Source organism: Lissotriton vulgaris, chromosome 8 (genome assembly GCF_964263255.1).
Source record: "Lissotriton vulgaris chromosome 8, aLisVul1.2, whole genome shotgun sequence".
NCBI lineage: Eukaryota > Metazoa > Chordata > Amphibia > Caudata > Salamandridae > Lissotriton > Lissotriton vulgaris.
In genome coordinates, this window is record NC_141696.1 from 624356906 (window position 1) to 624374214 (window position 17309).

Consider the following 17309-nt stretch of genomic DNA (forward strand, 5'->3'; position numbering starts at 1 on the left):
TTCACTGAAAAAAACAGGTTTCAAATATGTTATAGTTAGCTGGACATTTCACTCATACAAAACCATTAAAATTCCCCTGTTATAGTTAGTTCAGCTAACTATAACTCACATGCCATCAATGCAGTGCTGATGACGTCACATATTACATCACTCATGACATGGTCGGTGACATCACTCATGACATCTCTGATGACATCTCAAATGACATCACTGATGACGCTGCTTGTGCTGACTCTGCCGAATCTGGTCCCGGAACCCGGATGTTCTTCCGGGGACTGGTTTTATTTGGTCGGCCTTGAGAGTGAGGACAGACTTTAATCCAAAACGTTATCATTGAACATTACCTGGCAGATCGTATTTTAAACTGTGAGTGTTAGAACACAGAATGTGTAGTTTCCGATAAGCCGACTCGAACGATTTCTGATCACTACTGTTCTAACAAGGGTAACACCTCCTGGTTGGAGGTCGCATACACTATCAAAACCCCGTGATTATGCGAACACGTGTTAGGGACAGCGGAGAACCAAGATATACTGCTATAAGATCGAAATTTTCCAACACATTGCATGAGGGTTTAAACTTGGGAATTGTACGAAACACCCATGCATACCCCGTGTTATGCAGGACAAGTGATCCTTTCTCATTGATCAAAAGTGTTAACGAAAAAGGAAACTGATTGGATCACACTTTCCTATCCCCCTCTGTTGATTTTGAATTCTTACAGTGCATGCATCTCTTATATACAAGGACTGAACAAAGGCGAAAGCATGCCTCTCTTAAGTACCTGTAAGGAAGTAACAAGCTGTGTGCCTTTGTTTCCTCTCTGTGGCATTTACATTTAAGTGTGAAGTTCCAGACGCCTCCAGTCGGGATATTCAGGAAAAAGGAGGCCTGATGGCTTCTTACGTTTGGCCCAGCTGGAGGTGGAAAAAAATAGTTCACTCGCTGCCTGCACATTGCTGCTGGGGATGGTATGTAGACAATGAGCAGGTGCTGCTGACCGTGTCTGATAATTTCACCGGGACAAGTTCAGCATATTTCTGTAAGGGCCCAAGTTCTTGGCAGGCGGGTTGACTTCCACCCTGTGAAAATAGTGGGTGGACGCCATTTACCTGTGTGTGCCCTCGACTTGTGTCCTGAATATATGTATAGAGATACATTTTAAAGAGTAAGTGTAAATACATTATATCAACAACAAAGAGATCATTTTCAAAGCAAGGTGCTACCAACAATGTGTAACAGTGCAGTGCACATTAATTGTGAAAAAGGAATAATATAAAATAAAGCAGTTGTTACATTTTCCAGCAAATATGTATGGTTTTCTCTGTTCGGGAAAAGAATAGAAATGAGCAACTAACAGCGTGTCCTTAATGCTTAGGATTAATGTTCGTTTTTTCCACTTATCTGTCACTATAGTTCTCCAGCATTGGTGTCTTCCACATATTCATAAGCAACACTCCCTCTTTCTGTGTGATCTGTTCTGGCACGTTTGTGCTTGGGCTATTAACCTATTAATTTCAAAAGGCTAACATTGTGCTCGGTATGCTACATAAACCTTTGTATTAAATATAGGAAAAAATAGCCACACATTTTTACATAAAGTCTGCTGGTTTTGGCAAACCAGAAAGCATAGAGAAAGGAACAAATGTAGGAGGTTGCTACAACAGACAGCTCCTTGCCACCAAAGGGTGCAACTTGGGTAAGGGATAAAAACCTCACCCAGAAACAAAATATCAGACATAGTCTAGAGCATACTCAAGAAACGTTTTCAATAATCAATAAAGTATATACACATGGATTCTAAGAGTTTTAGATGTGACATGGTGCTTGTTCATGTGTTGTCTTCACACAGGTAGTGTTACATATATAAATATGAATACCTTTAAATGTACGATGGATATGATTGTAAATGATTCTTCAATCATTAAGTGTGAAAATACCAGCAATATCAGTTGATGAAAAGGTACAACTATTGTACATATCTAGAACAGTCATGGTGTATAAAAGAACTGCCGATACATGTTTTGACAATCAGACTTTTTCAAGGTTAAACTTGTCAAATTAGCAGATAGTAATCAACGGTCTTCCCAAGGCCTAGTAAGCAAGGTACAATGCCTGACAGATTAATGCTTTTGTAATGATATCATGAAGTAGTAGTAGGACAATTGCCCGTGGATCACAGTATGAAGTGTAAGTGGTTCAGTTAATTAGCTGTAAGAACAATATTGACGTTTGTCCGCCGTAGAAACAGGAACAAACAAATCAACAATGAACTTCACCATTAGGCCACATACCTCACCTACTAGAACTTCAGAATAATGTTGATTACTATCTATACTCTTTAAACTGAATAGTCATTTAGGATCAGCAGTGCATACATCATTGGTGTTAGTGACCCGTACACAGGTGTACAGTGGTATACTGGAGAAGGGACAACAATTTAATCAACACAGAGTTGTAGGAGGTCAGATAAATGAAGGATATGAAAGACAGACTGCAAGGTAACACGTGAAGAGAGAAGATTTTGAAAAAGGTACAGGATAAGGTCGATGGGGGGTTTTTCAGCTGTGAAGGGAGATAATGAATTGTTGGATTGTCTTTTCAGGTGAGAGGGCTGTAGTGCAACAGAGCCAATGGAGGTTTGCGGCAAGGCACATGGTATAAGGTGGTGTGCAGGGAAGCAATACGTTTGGCTGCAGTGTGGTTGCTGCTACTAGGAGGCACCAGGGAGTGAAGTGGAGCAACATGGGTGCATGGCATCTGGTATGTGGCATTAAGATTGGTATGGGTACATATAATGCTACATTTTTTTATATTGTGAGATTGTGGTGACCTTTGACTATGTGTTTTAACTGACTCCATTTTGAAAGTACAATATAATTGTTGTGCTCTTGCATGATTTCATTTCAAGCCTTCTTGTAGCTTTAGAGTAGGATGTTTTCTTTCTTCTCAGCACAGAGCAAAGCAGCCTTATTTGGAACAGAACATGTGGGATGTGTGTGTGAAAGCGTGAGAGAGGAATGTGCTTCTCTGTCTCGGAGCCGAAGCACAGAGGGCTGGCCAGCTTCCGTCTTGACCTCTAAACAAGTTTCAAGTTTCAAGATTTTTTGATTAGTGCAGTTAATTAAAACCATTGCTATAAAATATCAGCATTAGCACAGTTATCATATTAAAAAGCGAAACTGTAAAAACACACTATCAGGATTAAAAAGTCTATGCAAATAAAAGCAGTCTTATAGTTACCAGTGTGATCACACTACTGAGCTAGGCCAGAAAAAAAATAGATTAACAGGAGGTGCTAAACCAGGGGACAAAAAAAAAATCTGTGATGAGTTTTTTGGGGGGAGGAGCTGAAAGCACTCGGGCCAAAGAGGGTGAAAGAAGATTGTCCAGGAGTCTTACAAACTTTCCAAGCCTTGCGAGCTCTTGAATGTCTGAAGAAGTAAATCATAGGGCCGTTGCCTCCAGCATGACCTAATGCCCCATTTTAAAAATACGGGTTTTAAGAGTAATCTTCTAGAGGCATCCATGACAGGGCAACAGCACAAAAGATGCAACCATGATTCAGTGAGGTAGGTGCACAGTCTGCAGGCCCCCCCCCCCTCCTTTGAAGGCGCCCATCTGTAAAAGGCCGTAGAGCGCAGGCCTAGGAGGCGCATGAACATTATATTCTTCCGAGCCACTGCATTTAGATTTTCCAGCAAATAAGATTGCGGTACCCCAGGATGGTGTGAGATATTCAGGGGGAGCAAGACAATAGGTGTTTTTAACACTTTGGCTGCTAATGGTTTTCCCCTCCTGTGCTGATCCTCCTTGAAACTCATTATTCATGACGAGCTCAGCTCGTCATAAGCACAGCTCCACAGTGCCTCATGACAAGCTGAGCTCGTCATGAGCAGCGAAGGGGTAAAAAGCCTGGAGGTCCATCGGATGGGAGATTAGTTTCACCTGCTTATTGATAACTTTTTTCCAGACTGGATATGGAATAGTGTCTGAAGTTAGTAGTGAGTTGTCGATCTCTAGCGTTTTTATGGCCTTTGTAATCTGACGATTCTATGGATTTCCAGGACTGGCAAAGGTTTCTTTTAGCCGGGATTTTAAGGTAGTATCTGCAGCTTTTAATGACCTTATAAAATATTTCAGAGTGTCTGCCTCGCAATAGATGGATTGTCTTTTTACATACATACATACATACATTTGTAGGCCCAGCTCCAGAAGTAGTCTTGCCCTATGAATAAATTTCGGAAGATGAAAGATTTTTTTGTAGGTGGAAACCTGGGCGAGGTCAAGACTAGCAGTGCATGCACCAGGGAAGGCCTGATGCCCATAGTTTAAGGCAGGGAGTAGTGTAGCTTTGATCACCTTCAAAATGGGTTCTGCTGAGGGGCTGCTCAGGGTCTGGTTCAGTCGGGTCAGGGAGTATGTTATTGCACCTGCTCTTTTTTTCAAGGCAGCTAAGTGAGCTGATGGTCTAGAAGACTCGCAAAACCAAACTCCCAAATAATTATATTTTGTAGTTGAATTGATCTTTGCAGGCCCAATGTGCCACCTTAGACTTCTCCTGTTCTTACAGCCGCCGAATATCAGAACCTTGGTCTTATCCTGTTTGATTTTTAAGGCGTTGGCGGTGTTATATGTATGGAGCTTTCTTAGCGCTCGTTGGAGCCCCGATTTTGCCTGGTCCATTATGACAATATCGTCAGCATATTGTAGAATATGCAGATTCCTTCTAGCAAGGCCCAATTTTGGCGGGAGAAGATTGCTTTTCTCCAGAAATGTTCCCAGGTCAGCAGTGTAGAGATTGAACAAAAGAGGGGCAAGAACACAGCCTTGCTTTAAACCGTCTCCAATTGCAATTTTTCTGGAGACAGTCTTTGGGCCAGTTTTGATTCGCACCCGTGTTCTTGTGCAAGGAGATAAGGGCTCCTAGCAGGCTCTGTGGAATCCCCCATTTATCCAGTTTCCTCCATAAAATGTTGCGAGACACTTTGTCAAAGGCCGCACTGTAGTCTATAAAGCAGCAGTAGAGTGGAAGATGATTTTTTGTGCTGCTTGTTGACTCAGAATGGCCAAGGTTGTGATGTTATCTATGGTGGAGGCTGAAGATCGAAACCCTGTTTGGAAGTATGGTAGAATGTTGTTTTCTGCTACCCATTTTTCTAAAAACTTAAGAAGACACCGAGCAGTTAGTTAGCTGGGAGTGTGGGGTCTCCTTTCTTAAATATGGGCAATAAGATCGAACCTAGCCATGAATCTGGTAGCTGACAGGTCGTAAATTTGTTGTTATATATCGGGGCCAAAAGTTCGGCCCACTCTTCCAGAGCGCATTTGAATACCCCTGCTGGCAGGCCATTGGGCCCAGGAGGCCTGCCGTTTTTCATGGCCTTCAAATACTTGGAGACTTCGGCTGCAGTGGTCAGCTCATGGATTTCTGTCGGGGTGGAATCGACACGGTCTCTTAGTTCGATCACCACAGAGTCCGCCGTGTCGCAGCCGTATAGTTGAGTCACATGCAGGGCCCAATCTTCTTCGCAAACTGCGTTCCCTCTGTTGTTATTCGAGGAACGGAGCTTGTTCATATAGTTCCAGAACTGGGGGAGGTTTTTGCGCCTTAACAGGACGAATATATTTAGCCACTCATTCTGTTCTTTTAGTCTCTTAGCATCCCATGATGATTTTTTGAAGGCCTTGCGCAGTAAGACCATGTTGTTGGCGGAGTGCGCAGTGCCATTCAATTTATGCAGACACACGCCCTCCTTAGAGCTTTCCTTTGAGTGGCTAGCACTGGGTCGAAGGTCCGCTTTGGACGTAGCCCATGGGGTCTATGATGAGCCTCGGGACCTGTTAAGAGGTCTTGTAATTTGATGATAGCGTTATCCCACCGGTGATGTAGATCTGTGGTAGCATTGTGCTTGAAATTTGGAATTTCTCCCGTAAGCCAAGTACCCACCTTGGCAGAACCCGATGTGTCCCATTTGATTCTTCTGACTAAGGTGTGGAGTTCGACCTGCGTTGAGTGCCCCACCACAGTTATTTCAGCAGCGGTTGGCACTAGCAGGTGCATTCTTACCGTTAACGGGTTATGATCGCTCTCGTGATGATGGGGAATTTCCATCCGGATTAATTTATTTCCCAGAAACGGTGATAGGAAAATATGATCAATAGTCGGGATGTTCTTAAATGTTGGTAAAAAATGAGCCGCAGGGTTCTGTTCCAATATAATTTGCTTTGCTGAGCGTAAATTGTAATTAATTAGAAATGTAATCATGGCTTCTTGCTCTTTGGTTTTGATGGCTGGACGGGCGTTGGCTACCAGATCTTTGATGTTGAAATCCCCTAATAGCAGTACCTCTGTGGATGCAAATTCCAATAGAAGATCTTCCAGATGTTTAATCAGTAGATCTGTTGCAGTTGCTTTTGTGGTTTTCGCTGTATTATGGTAGCAGTTGATTAGGAGCGTGGAGAAGGCCCTGCCTGAAGATGAAAGGCTGGTAATACAGTCTGCCCTGTCATTAAGTTCCGAAGGATGGGGGTAGCCGCTATCTTACACCTGTGCTTGATGAAAATAGAGAGGCCCCCGGAAGGTCGTCCATGGGAGTTGGCCTGAGTAGCTGGTTGAAAATATTCATAATAGCTGAAGAGAGTTGTTGGAGCCAGAGACCAAGTCTCCTGAAGACAAATGATGTCACTTTTGTTCAGATATTCCACGGCTGATTTAGAGGCAATCGTTGACTTTAGCCCAGCCACATTCCAGGACGTGATAGTCAGGTTAGAATCAGACCGGTTGGTTTCCCCGTTAGGAGGAGCGCTGCTGGGCACGTACAGTTGCAGGCTCTGGATCAGGATGCCCGTTGCGGCTATCAGTAGCATGGAGGACAGGGTGGCTCGGTTTGCAGCTTACCAGGCGATGGTTGTTGTTACATGAGATGTTTATGAAATTATCCACTTTCGTCGCTTCTGGGAGCCAGACATGAGTTGCACCCCGGGACCCCTTCAGAACGCTAATGTGCTGCCTCGCAGGGGCCACCGGAAGGAGAACGTGGGGATATTTTTGTTGTATAGACACCCAAAATTTCTAAGCCCCAGTTTTCAAATAGGCTTGCTTCCCCGAGGATTGCATCTCTTATAGATTCCCGGGACCACGTTGTTATGGTGGCCTCTGAACCCCCTTTGCCTGGTATTAAGGAAAACTTGACCGATGTAAGGTCCGAAGAATTGTCCCTGGACAGCGCTGGAACGTTTCTATTGAGGATGTTGTGTAGGCCCTTATGAACGTAGTGAGGGAAAAAAACAAGTTCAGCATCCTTTTCTGGAATTTGAAGGTTCTGACTCCTGGCTGGTTCGCTTGAAGATGCGATCGCCTTCCATTGTTGGGATTGGGCTTCATATGAATGATTGTTCCCCCCCTGTTGACTTTTCACTTCCGGGACATATATAAATTGGGGCTGAGAAAGCCTCTGCATTTGTATAGAGGAGTCCCCGCCGGCTTTGGTTGGAACCTCTGGCAGATAGCACGCAGAACAGCCCGTCGCTACACCCTCTGTTGCAATTTGGAAGTCTTCTTTCGAAACTTTTGCCATTCCCTGGCCTTTGATTGGGCTGTTCCGTGCGTCTGGCATTGCTGCTAAGGGCTGTGTAGTAATGTTCTGGCTGCCAAGGCCTAGGTCATAGGTGGCTATTCCTTTAGTTTTATTTGGCAGAGATCCATACGTTGCCGTTGTGGAGTGTAGTTCGGTGACTCCTAAAACCGGGGGTGTTACCAAGGGCGCTCCCAGTGTCAATAGCCCCGATTTATCTGTGGTATCCTTGTTGCCACTTGAATCATGCTTGTCCCGGTAGTTTTCGTTTTGAGTTTTGAAGCCAGATTGAAAATGGGAAAATAAGGGAGGTCCCTAGGTTTGATAGCTGGCGTACTAAGAGCCGCTGGCCCATCAAGCCCCACTCTCCCTTTCGCTAAGCGTTGTTTTTTGGATTGTTTTTTCAATTTCTTTCTCTCCCTCCTTGACAACGAAGGTTTCATCGGGAGATTGGAGGACGTGTGGATCATGTTTTTGAGGGCTGTGTTAGTGGGGTTGGGCCGCGGGTTCGCTAGTTGCGTCAGCGTTAGGCTGCTGATGTTGGTGCGTTCTGGGCCCACTTTGGGGTTTCCTGGGATGGTCCCCAATGACAAACAAGCCAAGCTATTAAGATCTGGTTCAAAAGACGGGGAGATAATTTTTCCCCCTGATGGTAAGCCGGCCAATGTAGCAGTGTGTAAGGGCTCCTCAGAGGAGAATGAAATTTGAGACTCTTGAGTGAGTTTCACTGTCCCATTTCCATTGATGTTACTCTTCACACTATCCAAGAGTGCTCCCAGGATTTCTGGGAGAGATGAGAGTTTATTAATTAGTGGAGAGCAGGAGCAGAAATTCAAGTTATCCAGCGGCCCTGCAGATCTTTCAAGAAAGCTTAGCCTGGAGCCCAGGTCAGACAGTGCTGAAGCCAAAGTTTGAATTAGGTCAATCTGCACTTCCATTTTCTGAGATTGCCATAGCATGGCTGTGGCGATTGCGTCTTGCTTTACATGAAGGGATGTCAGCGAGACCGAGATAGAATTTATAGATCCCTGGGAAGCAAACACAGGTGGCTCTTGATCCTCTTGCAAAATACTAGAAGAGTTGGAATGCGAACTGAGTCCCGGTGTGTGAGCAAGGGATTCTTCGATTCGGGCTTCTAAAGAAGCCAGAAATCGATTAGATCACAGGGGACTTTCATACTTTAGGCTCTTTTTTAAAGATAGAGGGTCCTTCTGACGGATTTGGAGAACACCTGAGCCTGGGCTGCGTTGTGGTGAGGGCTTCGCTGATAAGTCTACCACTTTGCAGTTGTCAGAATCTTTTAAAGGTGTAGACAGCACGCTGCCGTAGACTTGGGCTTGGACTTGTAACTTGGCCATAGTATTTATTACAGTGGTGTTTGTAGAGTCTGCGCCCAAAACTGGTTCAGATAGATTCCCCAAGCCAGTAGAGAAGGCACTTGGTGAAGCAATAGAGCTGTCCTGGATCGTGATGGCGTTGTCCTGGGAAAACGTACGCAACTGGTGGATCTCATGTGAGACAAGGGCTTTGGGCGAGGATGGGTGAAGATTTTCCGAAAGTTAGCTTTTAAAGTGAACAGGGCTGGAAAAGGAATGGTTATCGTGAACCAGGATATCTGCGTTTATGTCCGCATCGTGCTGTGATGTTTAGATGGGGGGGAACCTATTTGAAGAGTAGTGTTGCCGAAAAAGTCACTAATCCGAGGTTGCATCAGTGGGCTACCTGAGTGAGGCGTTTTGCCCTGGGGTGGAGGCAACTGCTGCTGCTGGGCGGCCCGGGGAAGACGGCTCGTAGAACGGTGCCCTTTCTCCAAGGTAATTTCCTAAGTGGCTTGGAAGTCTCCATAGCTATCCCGCGGATATTGCAACTTGTTGGAGGTGGAGCTTGCACACTCCCTGGTCCCCTCCAGGAATAATGGCAGCCCAAGAGTAATGGGGAAAGAACTACAGGGACCACAATCCACCAGAAGATAGGCCTGCAACAGCCCAAGAACGGATTCGTCAAGGTAGCTGACAGTGGTATGGGTAAAAAATTGCCAGTTGCCGTACCTTACCGGGCCTGCGGCTAGTCTTGACCGCCCAGGTAGATGTCCACTCTCTGATGAAGATGAAGATCCCTGCTCAGCCCCTTCATGCACACTTTACGCGTGTCACCCCCGTAGGTGGCAGCACCACCGAGTCTCTGCAAGAGGTGGGCAGGCGGGCAGGCAGAAAGTCCCTGCGAGAGCCTCACCCGGGACAACAGCTGTTTCCGTAGGGTACTGCGTTGGTAGCCCCGCAGATCTCACCGCACTCCCCCGGTCTCCCTGTCTCCTCCTTATCTCCTCCTTGGCGGGAGCTCAGCTTTTGGCATTGGGGGGAGGCGTGTTGCAGAGAAGCTTGCAGCTGCTTGGAGCACGGACAGTTTTGGCCGTATAAGCCTCTTCAGGAGCAGACAGGTGCGTGGCTGTACGTGCGCGCGGGGCCCTTGCTTCACCACCGAGCCCCCCGCCTCACTCCGCTTTCCGCCTGCACTCACAGCACCTAACAGCGCGCTCAGCTCTCTGCGTTCCATGGCTGGCAGTTTGCTGCTAGTATTGGGGGCGGGTGCGGGGGTGACTGGCAGCCTGGCACGACTCAGGTGCTCTGGGGGTGGCGGCTTGCAGCCCGTCTACTCAGGATACGGGGCTCAAAGCTCAGAAGCCAGAGCCGGAACTCAGAGTCACTCAGGGGCTCTGTGGCTCCGGACGTAGCTCGGCAGTTTTCTCACTGCGCCGCCTCGGGGGAGCTGCTGCTCGTTGCCGCCGCCCTGGGGGGCGCAGCTGCTCGGGCTCGGGCTCTCGTGGTTATGGGTAGATTTCCTCCGAGCTCCGGCTGTGGATCGCGCCTGCTGCTGCTGCTGCTTCTGCTGCATCTGCTCTCACTCACAGTGCTGTCGACATCTAAACAGTTCAGTACAGACAGCCTTGGTTTTTCAAAAGATGAAGGAAGAGGGAATTTCTAGGATTCTCTCTCCGTGTTAGTGAGAGGTATTAAAGATAGGTCGTTTTGGCACTCATACAGAAGCTCACTCTTGAGGTGGGCGCACCATCACAGGAAAGTTTTGCTGTCCCATTGAGACATCTGGACAACTGAATGGGCTTTCCAGTCAAGCTGACCAGAATGTTGTGTGCAACTCAAATGCTGATGTATGAGCTATAAGTTTCATTGCTCTGTGATGTTTTGATTTTGTGCTGTTTATATTTGGTTCTTCCATATGACAGTGTTTATTCCTGGAATTTGACAGTGCTTGTTTCTTGCAGTGGATGCCCATTATTATTATCTGCTTATATTTTACTTTCTTGCATTTGACTTTTAAATGTGCCATCATTATGATCTCCTTATGGATTTCTCCCTTGCATTAGACTTGTGAATTTTCCATTATTATGTTAGACTTATGTTTCACTTTGTTACATTTGATTTATGAGTGTTCCATTATTATTTTTGTGTGTTTTAGTATTATTATCTACTTGTGTTTTATACCAGGCATTTAATTATTTCCGAGTGTTTTATTATTACTTGCTTGTGCACATAAATATCTATATACATTTGCATGCTGTTTTACCTGTTTCATTTGACATCTGGGAAAGTCTTTCTGTTAGAGTGCAGCATTAATAAAATCCCACGCTTTATTTGGAAACGGCCTTTTGATTTGCCTAATCTTGTGAGTGCTGAGCCTCCTTTGCAGGTGCTTTTTCCTGCATTACAGAGTACCTCATTTTCTGAGTGCTGAATTAATCTTTTTGTGGAGTGTAAAGCAAGACAGTACAGGAGCAGGTGGGATAGTGGCAAAGAGAAAACAGTACTCTGGGAGATGTGTGGCAGATAATTTAAATTGTGTGTGGTGGAGCTGACCAGAACTAAGAACTGACATTGGTTTACATCTACTTCATCTGAATGGAGTCATGTACACTAAGGTGTGGGGGGAAAGCACACATGGTTTTAGTATAAATAGAAGGCCATTGTAACGAAACAACACTCACAAAATCCTACCCCACAAACTACCCTACTTAGAGCATTGATATCGTATTTGAAGTCAAGGTTCGATGTGCCTCCATTGCAAATTTCAGCTTTGGGTGTGGTCTACCACTCTTCACCTACAGAACTGGTACAGGAACCACCTACAGATGGTCATATTGAGGCAGGGGCAACAAATGTAAAAATCCACATGTCCACTCCTGCTGGTGCTCACTTTGCAAAACCAAAGGGGATGATGGACGGAGTGTTGAACATTGCACGCACTCACCCCCAGTCAACTGATCTGGGTTTAATCCGTCATCATTCTTTAGCTCACTCCGCCACCCAAGTTCAGACATGGCCATATGCAAATCAGTGTTACCCTGTGTCTCATGGGAACATTCCAGCCCGAACTGTCAAGCCATGTCTTCCCTGGACCAGAAACAAGCATCCTGGGACTGGTTTCTGACTAATCAGCCGTCATCAGCCAGGCTAGCTTGAATCCAGTGGCAAAGTGAGCAAGGGACCCACATCTAGGCATACCCTGCTAACTTAGGGCAAACAAAGCAAAACCAAAGGGGATGATGGACAGAGTGTTGAACATTGCAAGCACTCACCCCCAGTCAACTTATCGGGGTTTAATCCATCATCATTCTTTAGACCACTCGGCCACCCCAGTCCAGACATGGCCATATGCAAATCTGTCTGACCCTGTGCCTCATGGGAACAGTCCAGCCCGAACTGCCAAGCCATGTCTTCCCTGGAATGGAAACAAGCATCCTAGGACGGACAACATAGAATTATGTTGAAAATAAAAAGCCCATGCCTAACAGGATGGAACTCCTCTTTCGTTTGTGCCCTTCTCAATGGCAGGCCTTTGGTATTGTAAATGGATTTCTCTCTTCTGCTTACCATTGTGGGAGGGATGACGGGTGGGATGAAGGGTTGAGGATGGTAATCTACCATTACTTTGCAGCCACTACTACGACTTACCATTACTACGCATTTTTTATTTAGCAGAATCTTTTACTTTGCATGCTTTAAGTTCGCATGCTTCTACTTCACATATATCGTTACTTAGCAAAGTCAATTACTGTCAAGAATTCCCTCCCCTTAGGGATAACCACGGTATCCAGCGTTCCGCATTCGACGCAGACTACAGATCCCATAAGGCCTAGGGAGGAACACGGTTAGGTAATACAGAACTTCATGCTTACCTAACGCTGTAGGACCGCCTATTTAAGGAGGAAACGGGAAGGACGCGGTGTTGGATATTCGGAGTTCTACACCGACGTAACACACAGCGGAGTCCTTCTCATTTGGGAACCTTGCGGTTATTGAGGTATCACTGGAGAACTGAGGTAATATTGGAGCACCCGCTCTCTGCCCCATGTCTTCTAACTCATCCTAATAGTCGGGTACTCAGCTGTGTCGCGCTTCCGACTCGGACGAGTCAGCGCGACGTTGAGAAGGGTCCAAACGGAGACTGGTGTGAGCGGACGCTCCCAGCCCCCATACTTTGTTTGTACTGGCCACACGTTGAGACACACACCAAGGAGGTGTTTGCTGCGTCTCCGTGCATTGAGGCCTATTGAGGGGCCAGCTTCTAGAGGAACAGGTAGAGCGGCTGCTCCCTGTTCTCCCATTAGAACAAGTGGTCGAGAGCCCGGCTGGTTGACTCCCACGTCCCTCAAGACCTCTAAATTGACACCAAGACTAGACAACCCATCACAGCTGTCGAGCGGCATTGTCGGCCGTCGTTCTTTAGCACAGTGCCCTCCGTTGGCGTACATCTGGACCGGTGTACATGCAGAGGATGGTGTTTTGAGGCCTGGTCCTACCTCCACACCCAATGCTTCTGCGGTGGTGGTAGAGATGCCTGTTTCCATTCCGTTGGCAACTCCAGAGAGATTCAGTGGAGACCCCAACACGGTGCAGGTTTTCCTCACGCAGGTAGCACTGCACCTATCATGTAAACCATGGGTACTCACAAACTTTCTCTAGGGGGCCAAATTTACAGTGTAGTTTGTGGCCGAGGGCCGCACCGGTGGGGGCGTGGTCAGTGAGAGAGGGGGCGGGGCTAGAGACAACAAAAAAAACTGTGACTATGAGGTTGAACACAGGCCCTGGCAGCGGATGTCTTTGTCCACTGAACCACCAGACCGAGCATACACAAATATCTCTCTCTCTGTCTCCCCCTCTCTCTCTTTCTCTTCCTCCCTCCCTCTCTCTATTTCTCTACCTCTCTCTCTCCGTCCCTCCCTCCCTCTGTCTCCCTCACTCCCTCTGTCTCCCTCACTCTCTCTGTCTCCCTCTCTCTGCCTCCCTCTCTCTGTCTCCCTCACTCTCTCTGTCTCCCTCACTCTCTCTGTCTCCCTCACTCTCTCTGTCTCCCTCCTTCTCTCTGTCTCCTTCCCTCTCTCTGTCTCCTTCCCTCTCTCTGTCTCCCTCCCTCTCTCTGTCTCCCTCCCTCCCTCTCTGTCTCCCTCCCTCCCTCTCTCTGTCTCCCTCCTTCTCTCTGTCTCCTTCCCTCTCTCTGTCTCCCTCCCTCTCTCTGTCTCCCTCCCTCCCTCTCTGTCTCCCTCCCTCCCTATCTCTGTCTCCCTCCCTCCCTATCTCTGTCTCCCTCCCTCCCTATCTCTGTCTCCCTCCCTCCCTATCTCTGTCTCCCTCCCTCCCTCTCTCTGTCTTCCTCCCTCTCTCTTTCTCTACCTCCCCTCTCTGTCTCCATCCCTCTCTTTCTCTCCATCCCTCTCTTTTTCTCCCTCCCTCTCTTTTTCTCTCCCTCTCCCTCTCTCTCTGTCTCCCTCACTCCCTCCCTCCCTCCCTCTATCTCCCTGCCTCTCTCTGTCTCCCTCCCTCTCTCTGTATCCCTCCCTCTCTTGGTCTCCATCCCTTTCTTTGTCTCCCTCCCTCTCTCCGTCTCCCTTTCTCTCCCTTTCTCTGTCTCCCTCCCTTTCTCTAACTGTCTCCCTCCCTCTCTCTCCCTGTCTTCCTCTCTCTCTCCCTCTCACCCTCTTTCTCCCTCCCTCCCTTTGTCTCCCTCCCTCCTTATGCCTCTGCCTCCCTCCCCTCACCTGACTCTCTCTCTCTCCCTCCCTCTCCCTCCCTCTCCCTCTCCTGACTCTCTTCCTCCCTCCCCTCACACTCCCTCCCTCCCCTCACACTCCCTCCCTCTGTCTCTCCCTCCCTCGCCCTCCCCTCACACTCCCTCCCTCTGTCTCTCCCTCCCTCGCCCTCCCCTCACTCTCCCTCCCTCGCCCTCCCCTCACTCTCCCTCCCTCTGTCTCTCCCTCCCTCGCCCTCCCCTGACTCTCACTCTCCCTCTCCCTCACCCTGCTCTGGCTCTCCCTCCCTCCCTCTCCCCTGACTCTCCCTCTCTCTCCCTCCCCTGACTCTCCCTCTCTCTACCTCCCTCCCCTCACTCTCCCTCCCTCCCCTCACACTCCCTCCCTCTCCTCACACTCCCTCCCTCTGTCTCTCCCTCCCTCGCCCTCCCCTGACTCTCACTCTCCCTCTCCCTCACCCTGCCCTGGCTCTCCCTCCCTCCCTCCCTCTCCCCTGACTCTCCCTCTCTCTCCCTCCCCTGACTCTCCCTCTCTCTACCTCCCTCACCCCCCCTGGCTCTCCCTCTGTCTCCCTTCCCTGACTCTCCCTCTCTCGCCCTCAACCTCCCCTGCCTCTCCCTCCCTCTGTCTCTCCCTCCCTCTGTCTCTCCCTCCCTCTGTCTCTCCCTCCCCTGACTCTCCCCCTCCCTCTCTCACTCCCTCCCTCGCCCTCCCCTGACTCTCTCACTCCCTCAACCTCCCCTGACTCTCCCTCCCTCTGTCTCTCCCTCCCTCGCCCTCTCTCTCCATCTCTGTCTCCCTATCTCTGTCTAGGCAAGGTGTATTAAATCTATTAGAAATATCACGAAAAGCAAGAGCTATTTGCTGCACACATCGAACCACCTTCCCCAGCCTTCCCAAAATCTGCAGCACATTATTAGTGACTCCCTAATGTAGAGGGTGCACGAGAGCTGACTGGACCACTGCAGCAGAGATCAGGTGTAATCCGTAGGGCAGAGATTCCAAATAAGGCTGGGCTGATTCAGACGTTCATCCCTTCAGTGTCGATAAAACAAATGATACTTGAGGCTGCGCAGAGTGATCTCCAAGTTCATGCTCGGCTTGGTTCAATCAGTCACGGGGTTTGTCCTGGTCACTGTAATTGTCCAACAATCCCCCCCTCGCCCCCCCCCCCTCCTCTGTGGCAGCCCGGGATGAGTCAGCTTGCCTGGCGCGCACACAGCCGGAGCACTTCACAGGTCTTTAAAAGACCATTAAATCGTTAATGAGGCTTTGTTCTGTTTCACCTCTTCTGAGGCCCCTGCAGCTCCACTCTATGGCTGGAATTTCCCGGCCCCCCTAGAGCAGAGCCTCTCCGAGTCAGGCTGCATCAACCGGCGGTGTTTACTAAAACTCTTGAATTTTTTTTTTTAAACTGGTACATGTCTGCAAGGTCCGGCGGGCCGCCAAGGAAGGCTTGCCGGGCCGCCACCGGCCCGCGGGCCGTACTATGAGTACCCCTGATGTAAACCAAAGGCCTTCCCTACCAGCCAAGCTAGGGTGGCCTTTCTTCTTTCATATTTGGCCGGAGACGCGGCGCAATGTGCAGTCCCTCTGGTGGGTAGGGATGACCCCCTTTTGTGTGACTGGGGGGCGTTCGGTGAGGAATTCCTCCGTGTTTTTGATCGTAGGGCGGACTCTTATACCGCTGACCGTGAGATGCTAGAGCTAAAACAGGGTAACAACGACCTGTTACAATATCTCAATGCGTTCCGAAAGTTGGTGGCTGAGACCAAGTGGCCTATCGCCAAACAAACCGCTCTCTTTCACCAGGGGCTGTGCGGTGAGCTCAAGGAGGTAGTGGCTCAGATAGACCCCCCAACCCAAGACCTGTGAAGGCCTCATCAGTCTGGTGCTGCGTTTGGACCACAGAATGAGCGAAAGAAGAGGAGACCATAAGAAGAAAGGGAAGGTTCTGCCTTCATATGTCTCGATGGGAAGCCCTGAAACCAGCTCAGCCGTCAAGACAGAGCCCATAGACATAGGAGCCATAAGGGCTAGCCTGACTGCCTCAGAAAAGGAATTGCGCCGCAAACAGGGTCTTTGCCTGTATTGCGGCAAGAAGGGACATTACGTCCGCCAGTGTCCTGCAAAGCCTAAGACCGGTCGGTATCGGAACAACAGGTCTGTAACAGCCATGGTGGACGCACCAGCGGAAAACTGATGGACTCCAGGACTAAGGAAGGGGCCTCTTGGAGTCACACCTACATCCCTTCACTGTCTAGCTCAGATCGAAAGGGGCAGCGTCATTTGTTCATCACCGTGCACATGGGGGTCCAGGATCAATGGATCCCTGTGGTAGCCATAGTGGATTCAGGGGCCACAGGCCTCTTCATGGATCAGAATGATGCACGGAGACTGGGAATCACTCTCCTTCCCAAACCAAGACCTAAAGACGTTTATGCAGTAGACGAGAGACGTCTGGTGACCGGACCTATCGGGCATCACACGGGAGAGCTACCAGTGAAGTACGGAAAATGGCATAGTGAAAGTATTGACTTTAGCATCATTAGAGCACCTCAATACGGAGTCATATTGGGTCTGCCATGGCTCCAAAAGCATAATCCTATGGTGGATTGGGCAACACACCACATCGAGATGACTTCACAGTTTTGTAGACAACAGTGCGGTATGCATCAAGAACCCCAAAA